Source organism: Oryctolagus cuniculus, chromosome 1 (genome assembly GCF_964237555.1).
Source record: "Oryctolagus cuniculus chromosome 1, mOryCun1.1, whole genome shotgun sequence".
Lineage (NCBI taxonomy): Eukaryota > Metazoa > Chordata > Mammalia > Lagomorpha > Leporidae > Oryctolagus > Oryctolagus cuniculus.
The window spans coordinates 94,167,476-94,177,888 of NC_091432.1; the positions used below are offsets into that span (position 1 = coordinate 94,167,476).

Consider the following 10,413-nt stretch of genomic DNA (forward strand, 5'->3'; position numbering starts at 1 on the left):
CTTTTGGAACAAGGAGGCTAGAGAAGAAAGAGCTCTGGATAGACAGAAGCTTTGAAAGACTTTCTCAAAAAGGATCTGGCTGGGCGAGGGCTGGCGCTGGTGTTTTCCGGATGAGTTCTAGGCAGGTTGTGTTGTGCTATTTGGGACAGCAGAAAGAAGAGTTCGGAGCTTCTGGGAGTGGGCTGGGGCAAGCCCCAGGGGCCTTTCCTTTGTTAAGTCCCAGGTGATTTACCAGTTCCTAATTTGTCTCTTTGTTTCTTCCCTCTAGGAGGCTGGCTGCAGGAATTTTGCCTGTTTTTCTTTCCCGTTCAAAGGCAGTGCCACTTCCCCCACCCTGTGATGTTTGTATTTCTTTAAGCACATGGTATTTGGAGTTTGTTATAAAATCCCCAGATTCTTCCTTCTCACTGCCAGGAGCGGAGCGTAAACATTTTCCATAGCAAGGGTTTCATTGCTACTCCGGACAGAGACATTAATAAAAGAGTTATGGTGGGGAAGTTTAAAAAAAATGAAACAAAGGTGTAACAGTCTTAAACCCTGCTCAGTATTTCCTAGCTTTCATCCAGGAAATGGAAGAGTCGGGTTTACCATCCATTCACTGGAAGAAATGTTTTGAATAGTTGAAAACACACACATATGTGCAGAAAAACAACTAGAAGCCTGGGTTGTGCTGAGAGCACTAGCGATGTGTTGGAGAATGACTGGGTGGCTACTTTAGAATAAGATGTTAGGTGGTCCTCTAGGGTAGATAACAGTTAAACAGTCCTTCAAAGGAGCCACGTGAAAACCAGGGGAAAGTACAGCTCAGCCAAGCTGAAATTAGAGGAACAGAAATAAAGTCAGTGTGGCTAAGGTTTGGTAAGTAAGGGCAGAAGTGTGGAAAATGAGGTCTGGGGCTTTTCAGGTTAAAAGTTTAGATTTTATTTTACATATAGATGGAAAGCAATTCAAGAGTTGGCAGGTTGGGGCTGATGTGGTGCAGCGGGTTAAGCCACCATTTCCGATGGAGCCATCCCATATTGGAGTACCAGTTCGAGTCCCAGCTACCCCACTTCTAATCCAGCTTCCTGCTAATGCTCTGGGAGAGCAGCATATGATGGGTCAAGTACTTGAGTCCTGTCACTCGTGTGTAAGACCAGGATGGAGTTCCTGGCTGCAGCCTGACCCAGACCTGGACATTTGGGGGAGTGAACCAGTGAGTAGACAGTCTCTCATTCTCTCTCATTCTTTCTCTGTTCGTTCTCTCTTGCTTGCTTGCTCTTTTTTGACAGGCAGAGTTAGACAGAAAGACAGAGAAAGGTCTTCCTTCCATTGGTTCACCCCCCCAAATGGCCACTATGGCCAGTGCCAGTGCGCTGCACGCATCCGAAGCCAGCAGCCAGGCGCCTCCTCCTGGCCTCCCACGCTGGTGCAGGGCCCAAGAACCTGGGCCATCCTCCACTGCCTTCCTGGGCCACAGCAGAGAGCTGGACTGGAAGAGGAGCAACCGGGACAGAATCTGGCATCTGGAACTAGAACCCCGGGGTATTGGCACCACAGGCAGAGGATTAGCCTAGTGAGCTGCAGCAGCGGCTTCTCGCTCTCTTTTCAAACATATAAATCTTTAAAAGACAAGTTGCCAAGTGACATATGATTTACATATTTTGAAAAGATAGGGGCTGGCACTGTGGCGTGGAAGGTTAAGTCTCTGCCTGTGGTGCCGGCATCCCATTTGGGTGTGGGTTTGAGTCCTGGCTGCTCCACTTCTGATCCAGCTTCCTGTTGGTGGCCTGGGAAAGCAGTGGAGGATGGTCCAGGTGCTTGGGCCCCTACACCCATGTGTAGAAGAAGCTCCTGGCTCTGGTCTGGCCCAACCCCAGCCATTGTGACCTTTTGGGGAGTGAACTAGAAGATGGAAGATATCTCTCTCTCTCTCTTTCTCTCTGCCTTTCAAATAAATGAATAAATCTTAAAAAAAGAAAATGGCACCAGAGGTGGGCATTTGACAAACAGGATACTGCTTAGGATGTCTGAATCCCATACAAGGTACCAACATTTGAGTCCCAGCCCTGTTTCTGATGCCAGTTACTTGATAATGCACACCCTGGGAGGCAGCAGGTGATGGCTCAACTAGTTGGGACTCTGTCACCCATGTAGGAGACCCAGGTTGTGTTCTAGCTCCTGGGTTGGATCTGGCCCTGCCTTGGTTGTTGCAGGCACTGGGAATTGAACCAGAGAGTGGGAGATCTGTGACTCTCTGCATATCAAATAAAATGTTGAAAAGAAGATACCAGTTTCTAAAAATGAGGAACAAGAGAAGAAACAAGGAGACCACTGAAGAGACTGTTGTGTGGTGGCTTAAAAGAAGGTAGAGGGGCCGGCGCCATGGCTCACTTGGTTAATCCTCCGCCTGCAGCACTGGCATCCCATATGGGCGCCAGGTTCTAGTCTCGGTAGCTCCTCTTCCAGTCCAGCTCTCTACTGTGGCCCGGGAAGGCAGTGGAGGATGGCCCAAGTGCTTAGGCCCTGCACCCGCGTGGGAGACCAGGAGGAAGCACCTGGTTCCTGGCTTCGGATCAGTGCAGCGCCAGCCATAGTGGCAATTTGGGGAGTGAACCAATGGAAGGAAGGCCTTTCTCTCTCTCTCTCTCTCTCTCTCTCTCTCTCTCTCTCTCTCTCACACTCACTGTCTATAACTCTACCTGTCAAATAAATAAATTTAAAAAAAAAAGAAGTAGTGAGAAGAAAATGGAAGCAGTGAATATATTGGGGATAGGGATTGAGAGTAGAGTCAGCTGGATATGGTGATTGGGGGAAAAGAGAATTTAAGGTTGACTGATACATTTGCTGATTAAACAACTACGTTGAGTCGTAACTCCATACCCCACATCCTGGAATGCTTACATTTTTTAATTCTGTCCTCTCTGAATCTCTTACAGCAGTCTGTAAGCAGAGCGGGGAGAGTATGGCAACAGTCCAGTTGCTACTTGGGATGCCCGAGTCCCATATCAGAGTGCCTGGTTCAGGTCGGTGCTTCTCTGTTTCTGATACAGCTTCCTACTAAAGCAGACCCTCAGAGGCAGCAGGTGATGGCTCAAGTAGTTGGGCTCCTGCTATCCATGTGGGAGACTCAGACTGAGTTCCTGGCTCCTGGCCTTGGACTGGCCCAGCCCTGGTTATTGCCTATATGTGGGGAGTAAATCCTTCCCTCCTCTCCCATCCCCTCCCCTCCCCCCTCCCCTCCCTTCTCTTCCCCTCCTCTCCCTTCCCCTCCTCTCCCCTCCTCCTGTCCCCTCTTCGTCCCTCCCCTCCACTTACTTTCTCTCTCTCTCCCCCTCTCTTTTCAAATAGAATGAAAATAAATAAATAAAATGTTTACAAATATGGTAAACAATGGGGGGAAAAAGCTGCTAAAATCCAAATGTTGTAATTTGGAAATTATATTTATTAAATAAAAATTAAAATATGGTAAACAGAGATATCCAAGTTTGAATAGAAAGTCTCAGTGATCATCTATTAGTACGAAAGGGTCAAGGAGGAGCCCCATGGTCTGCACATGCTCCCTCAGGCTACCCTCACCCTGTGGTAATCTTTGGGCATTACTTGGACTGAGGAAAGAGACAAAATAAGAACTGTAGCTAAATAATTGTTCAAACAGTCTTTCCAACAACAGGCCCCTCTGTACCAAGATAGAAGAGAAAAAACATACTTGTATTGTGGGCTAAGCACTGTTAGAACATGCATGGAAGAGAACACAAAAGTGACTAATACATTTGAGATTTCCACACAAAATCATACAGAAAAGTAGGAGAGAGACTAATGATATCTTTTCTCACCTCTATGAGAGACGAGAGGGTGCACCTTATGATCATCTCATTATCCCTATGAAAGACCTCTGAGCAGATTCTAGTTTATAATTTCAAAGGTCAGCGAGCCTGCGGTCCAGCATTGAGAAATCTAAAGGTCTGACCATTTTTATCAGGCTGCTACAATTAAAACGTTCACTACAAAAGTTTGTGTGCTGAAAACTTAGTCCCTAAGTTCACACTTAAATTGTATTTGGAGGTGGGGCCTTTGAGAGGCAATTAGGATGGAATGAGGTCATGAGGGTGGAGACCCCATGACCATTGGTGGCTTTAAAAGAAGCAAAAGCTCACAGGCCTGCTCTGTCTCACCTGTGCTGCCCAAGAAGACCCTTGCCAGAGTCTGAGCAGGTGCCAGAGCCATGGCCCTGGACTTCCCAGCCTCCAGAACCATGAGCCACATAAACCTACATTCTTTATCCATTACTGGTAATACCATCAGAAAATGGACTATGATGTGGGACTACTGGTCCTCAAGGTGACAACCTAAAGGGGCGAGGGTGAGAAAGCAGTGGTCTCCCTCCCTAAAGATTGCATCATTTGACTTTCCAAGTGCCACATACTTGTTTTGAAGACTTCTTGGAGCCCACCCTAAATAACTATCATGTGAGAATTCCATCGTGTCATGAAAATAAAAGGACCTTCCACCCTGAGCACCCTGTCTGCCTCCTTGGAGAGAAGCACAGGGTGTTCACTCCACTCCTGGGTGTTTCCAATGCAGAATTCAGGGACTCTGGAGAGAAGAGCTGAGCTGAAGAAACTTGAATCAATGCCAAGATGATGTAAAGGGACGTGATTGGCTGACAGAAGGAAAGGAGAAATACAGTTGAAGGAAAGCAAAACCATGAGGGATCACGTTTAGAGAGAGTTTTAGGTGGAGATTTTGTGATTGGTGCTGTAAGTCAGCCATGGACACACTGAAGCAAGAGAAGTGGGGAAGAAGAAAAAAAGGAAAGAAACAGGAAATAGGAATGAGGAGGCTTTAAGAATCACTGTTAAGGGTTACAAGCTGATCCCCTTTAATACTCTTTCAGCTAATGGAAATCAAGATTCAAATAACTTTATAAATTACCTTTGATTGCTGGACCAAGCTTTTAGAAGGGGAAACTCTGCCAAGACTGGGCCCTGTGAGGCCTAGGCTGGACTACCTCTTATAGAGACTTGGGGGTGTTAACCTTGAGGATGATAGGAAATCAAGAAAAGTCATCCAGAAGCTGTTTACTGAATACCTACTGTGATGGTATCATTTCATATGGGCATAGGAGAAGAGACAAAACAGTGTAAGGCGTGGCCATGCCCTTGAAGTGCTTTTATTTGGACACCTGATAGATGTCCACCAGGACAGGAAACAAACCATCAAAAGGGATGTCAAACATGAGGCTGAAGGTTGGTAACAAGAAATACTAATAAGTGTATTTGGGTGCTTTCCTAGAATACAGTATTCATATCTCTTTTTCCTTATTCCATGCTTAAACTTACTCCCCAAATTGTAGTAATCTTCTTAAGCTTTATAATTCTAGAATTACAACTGTATATATTAAATAAAATCACTGCTCCTTGAAAATATTTTTAAAAGATTGCATAAAATGGTACTCAAAGGTAAACAATCAGGAGCAGGTGTTTCGACAATGAGTTAAGCTGCTCTTGGGACACCGGTATCTTATATGGAAGTGCCTGGTTTGAGAACCAACTTCTCCACTTCCGATCCAGCACCCTGCTAATGTGCCTGGGAAGCAGCAGATGATAGCTCAACTACCCATCTCACCTTTTATCCATGTGAGAGACCCAGATGGACTTCTTGGCTCCTGACTTCAGCCTGTCCCAGCCTTGACTATTGCAGGCATTTGGGGAGTGAAACAGTGGATAGATGCTCTCTCTGTCTCCGTTTCTGTCTTTCCTTCTCTGTCACTTGGCCTTTCAAATCAATCATCAGTAATCATGAATAAATCTCTTTTTTTAAAAAGGTTAATATTTTTCTAGTTAACTGTTCTCTGGATTTTTTTCTTTCTACTTTTTTGAATTTGCAAATTTTATAAAATGAGTATTATTATATTTCAAGGATTTTTAAAAATGTCTTAATTAATTAATTAAAGATGTATTTATTTATTTGAAAGGCAGAGTTACAGAGAGGCAGAGGCAGAGAGAGAGAGAAAGGTCTTCCATCTGCTGCTTTACTCCCAAGATGGCCACAACGGCAGGAGCTGTGCCAATCTGAAGCCAGAAGCTAGGAGCCAGGAGCTTGTTCTGAGTCTTTCACTTAGTGCAGGAGCCCTAGCACTCAGGCCATCTTCTGCTTTCCCCAGCCATATCAGAGAGCTGGATTGGAAGTGGAGCAGCTGGATCTCAAACCAGTGCCCATATGGGATGCCGGTGCTGCAGACCAGGGCTTTAACCCACTGCACCACAGCACTGGCCCCAAAAGGTTTTATTTAGAATTGTACATCTAATAAAGATTTAAAAAAATGTTCCCATGAGTATCCTACAATTAGATAGTAAGTAAAAGACATGTATGATTTAATTTTCTCTTAGAGCTTAGGCTTGAGGGAGAAAAAACAAAAGAAAATTTTCGGGGCTGGTGCTGGTGCTGTGGCACTGCGGGTAAAGCTGCCGTCTGTCATGATGGCATCCCATATGGGCGCAGGTTCGAGACCAGCTGCTCCATTTCCGATCCAGCTCTCTATGGCCTGGGAAAGCAGTAGAAGGTGGCCCAAATCCTTGGGCCCCTGCACCCACGTGGGAAGACCCAAAAGGACCTCCTGGCCCCTGGCTTCAGATCTGCACAGCTCTGGCCTTTGCGGCCAATTGGGGAGTTAATCAGTGGATGGAAGATGTCTCTCTCTCTCTCTCTCTGCCTCTGCCTCTCTGTAACTCCGCCTTTCAAATAAATAAATAAACCTTTAAAATGAAAAGAATTTCTTCATGATGGAGCACAAAATTTATTCAAATACTCAGTGCACCAAGGGATCTGTTTCTAGTGTAGTATTTCTTTGTCTAGACAAGACTATCACTTGCATGATCATCTGAATCAAATCTTAGTGCAGCCAGGGTTCCTGGTTTCTAATGTCAGTTCTGCTGCTGACTTTCCAACTGGTTCTATCCTTGATTTCTTCATCTTAAAATTAACAAAAACAGTTTCTCATTTATTTATTTTTATTTATTTTAAAGGCAGAGAGAGAAAGAGAGAGCGAGTTCTTCCATCTGCTGGTTCATTCACCAAATGCTGACAATAGCCTGGGCTGGACCAGGCCAAAGCTGAGATCCAGGAGCTCAGTCTAAGTCACCCAGGTGAGTAGCAGAGACACAACTGCTCGAGCCATCATCCGCTGCCTTCTTGGGTGTACATTAGCAGGAAGCAGGACATGGAACTGAAGCTAGAACTTGAACCTAGATGGCCAGGTACTCTGATATTAGTTGTGGGCATCTCAGGTGGCATCTTAACTTCTGTGCCAAATGTCCACCACTAAAACTTTTTTATTCATTTACTTATCTTAGAGAGAGAGGGGGAGAGAGGGTTTGTGTTGAGAGAGAGCTCATGCACACTCACCCTCTGAGTTCACTCTTGAAATGTCCACAACAGCCTGGTGGGGTGGGCCCACACTGGCAGTGGGAACATGAAGCTCAAGCCATGTCTCCCACAGGGTGATGGGAATCCACTTACTTGAAGCATCACTGTTGTCTCCCAGAGTCTGCACTGGCCAGAATCTGGAGTCAGGAGCCACAGCTGTACTCTGATATGGGATGCGAACATCCTTAATACATCTTATATGTGAGCCCAACATCTGCCCTGGTTTCTTCATCTTAAAAATGAGGAATTAACATTCATGGGAATATAAAATGGTGCAGCCACTTCCAAAAACTTTGGTAATTCCTCAGGAAGTAAAATATAGAATTTTCATATTACCCAGCAATTCTGTTGCTAATATATTTATATGCAAAAGAATAAAAAACAGAGGATTCAAACCAACACTTGTATGCTAACATTCACAGCATTATCCACAATATCCAAATAGTAGAGAAAACTCAAGATTCCATCAACAGATGAATGGGTAAATAGAGCATGGTATTCATATACAATAGAATATTATTCCACCCCCCCCAAAAAAAAAAAAAACGAAGTTCTGGGGACCGACACTATGGTGCAGAGGGTTAAGCCACCGCCTAAGACGTTAGCATCGTATATGGGTGCTGGTTCGGGACCCAACCCCCTGAGCCACCACCTGCTGCCTGCCAGGGAGCACATCAACAGGAAACTGAAATTAAGGGCAGAGCAGGGACTCAAACCTAGGCACTCTGATACTGGATGACAGTATCCCAACCGGAATCTTAACCACAAAGCCAAAGCCTACTCCTGTCAATTTGTTTAAGGGCCAAAGACATTTCTCTTTCTCTTTGATCTTTTCTGACCTCATCTACAATATGGAAATGACTGTTCTGTTACCACATAGTGTTTAAGATTTCTGTAACTAACACAAATATGTGTCAATAATTTTGGGTGCATAGAATTCAAAGGAATACTTGGAGTTTATTTGTGATTGTGGTTCCTACAGCTGTATCACTATTTCTTAGAATATCTGAACATTTGATAATAAGTTTTAAGACTCTTAATATTGTTGGTTTCATTCATTTCAAAAAAGTAAAAATATTATATTAGTGTTGAATCACATTTAAACAATACCCAGAAGTATACAAAGTAAAAGGAGAAGGGCCTTCCTGTTTCACTTCCTTAGGGGTGAGCACAGTCAGCAGTTAGATGTTTTATTTTTTCCAGCCCTTTGTTTTTGTTTGTGTGTTTGTTTTAGTTTTTATACATACAGTTATATAGAAATTTGAATACGTGCTTATATAAATGTAGAAACGTAGAACATGTCGTTTCACCCCCAAAAAAGAATTATTAATTACACAGTTACTGCTTTGCAACTTATTGTTTCTGACAGTGTATCATAATCATTCTTTCTGTGTATGTGTACAAATAGATACACTTCATTGCAATGGCCATGTAGCATTCAAGGTGTGGGTGTAGTTTGTTTAAATGCCTCCTTTTTGACAGATATTTGGGTTATCTCTGGTTTCTACTAATTTAAAATTAATGGCACTATGGACAGTCTCAAGCCATTATCTTGACAATGTAGAAAAAAGTTCTGAGGAGCAGGTTCTTAGACATGGGATTATTTAGTCAAAGAATACATGTTTTAAAAAATTGCTCAGTATTAGAAAGTGCTCTTTAAAATTTACATGCCTACTCTTGCCAACACTGGACTTAATAATGTCTCTGTGGTTTTTGTCAGTGTGGTAGACAAATGATGGTGTCTCACTTTGTTTAATTTGCATTTCCTTTCTTGCTAACTGAGATGGCACAACTTTGCTTGCCTTTATTAGCCATCCATAATTCCTCTTCCGGGAATTATCTTTTTTAAGATTTATTTATGGGGCCAGAGCTGTGGCGTAGTGAGTAAAGCTGCCGCTTACAGTACCGGCATCCCATATGGGCACCGGTTCGAGTCCCAGATGCTCCACTTCCGATCCAGCTCTCTGCTGTGGCCTGGGAAAGCAGTGGATGATGGCCCAAGTCCTTGGGCCCCTGCACCCGTGTGGGAGACCCGGAAGAAGCTCCTGGCTCCTGGCTGCTGGCTTTGGATCAGCACAGCTCTAGCCGTTGTGGCCATTTGGGAGTAAACCAGCAAGTGGAAGATCTCTCTCTCTCTCTCTCTCTCTGTAACTCTAATTTTCAAATAAATCAAAATAATCTTTAAAAAAATATTTATTTATTTATTTGAATTAGAGAGCGAGCGAGCAAGCGAGAGCAAGCACGAGCATCTTCTCTCTGCTGGCTCACTCCCCGGTCAGAAGCCAGAAGCCTGAAACTCATCTGAATCTCCCATGAGGGTGCAGGAGTCCAAGCACTAGTGCCATCTTTGGCTGCTTTCCAGGAGCATTAGCAGGGAGCTGGATTGGAAGTGGAGCAGCCAGGTCTGGAACTCGTGTTCAGGATGGCCTGCAGCATAAGCTGTGGCTTACCTTGATGTGCCCAAATGCTGGCTCCAGGAGTGAACTGTTAATAGCCCATGTTGCTTAACTCCTATTGAGATGTGGACATGAAAATAGTCTGTTTCTCTATACACTCAGGGATGTTGCAAATCTTCAACGCTGCAGCGGGCTCAGCTGCCACTTGGGGAGTGAACAAGTGAACGGAAGATCTCTGTCTCTCCCTCTCTCTCCAACATTGACTTTCAAATAAATAAATAACTCTTAAAGAAACAAAACAAAATAAAACCTCAGTGCTGGTGTGTAAACTCTTGTTGCGTCCGAGTGTGTCGGCTTCCTCTTTTCGTGGCTTTTAGATACCAATTCAGCCGCCAGACCAGCAATATTTGTTCCTTGGCCAGAACAACTAGCTAGATAGTATGTAATTGAAAACAAAATGCAGAGGTCACTTTCTGTCCTCTAGCAGATATAGCAAAAAAAAAAAAAAGTCACTTGCCTCTGAAAGGGTTTTGAGTTTAAATTATGCTATGACTAAAGACATGTACATAGATAAGTAGAATATTAAGATGTTAAGTGCTGGGGCCAGCGT

General features: G+C 44.1%; 1 long non-coding RNA gene across 1 annotated transcript; it reads left to right on the top strand.

Moving 5' to 3' along the window:
• Positions 1-268: 268 nt before the first annotated feature.
• Positions 269-10,112, top strand: LOC138850515 (uncharacterized). The gene is made up of 4 exons (XR_011390338.1): positions 269-1,195; positions 2,919-3,005; positions 7,008-7,127; positions 9,966-10,112. It is a non-coding gene; the product is annotated as an uncharacterized lncRNA (long non-coding RNA).
• Positions 10,113-10,413: the final 301 nt, after the last annotated feature.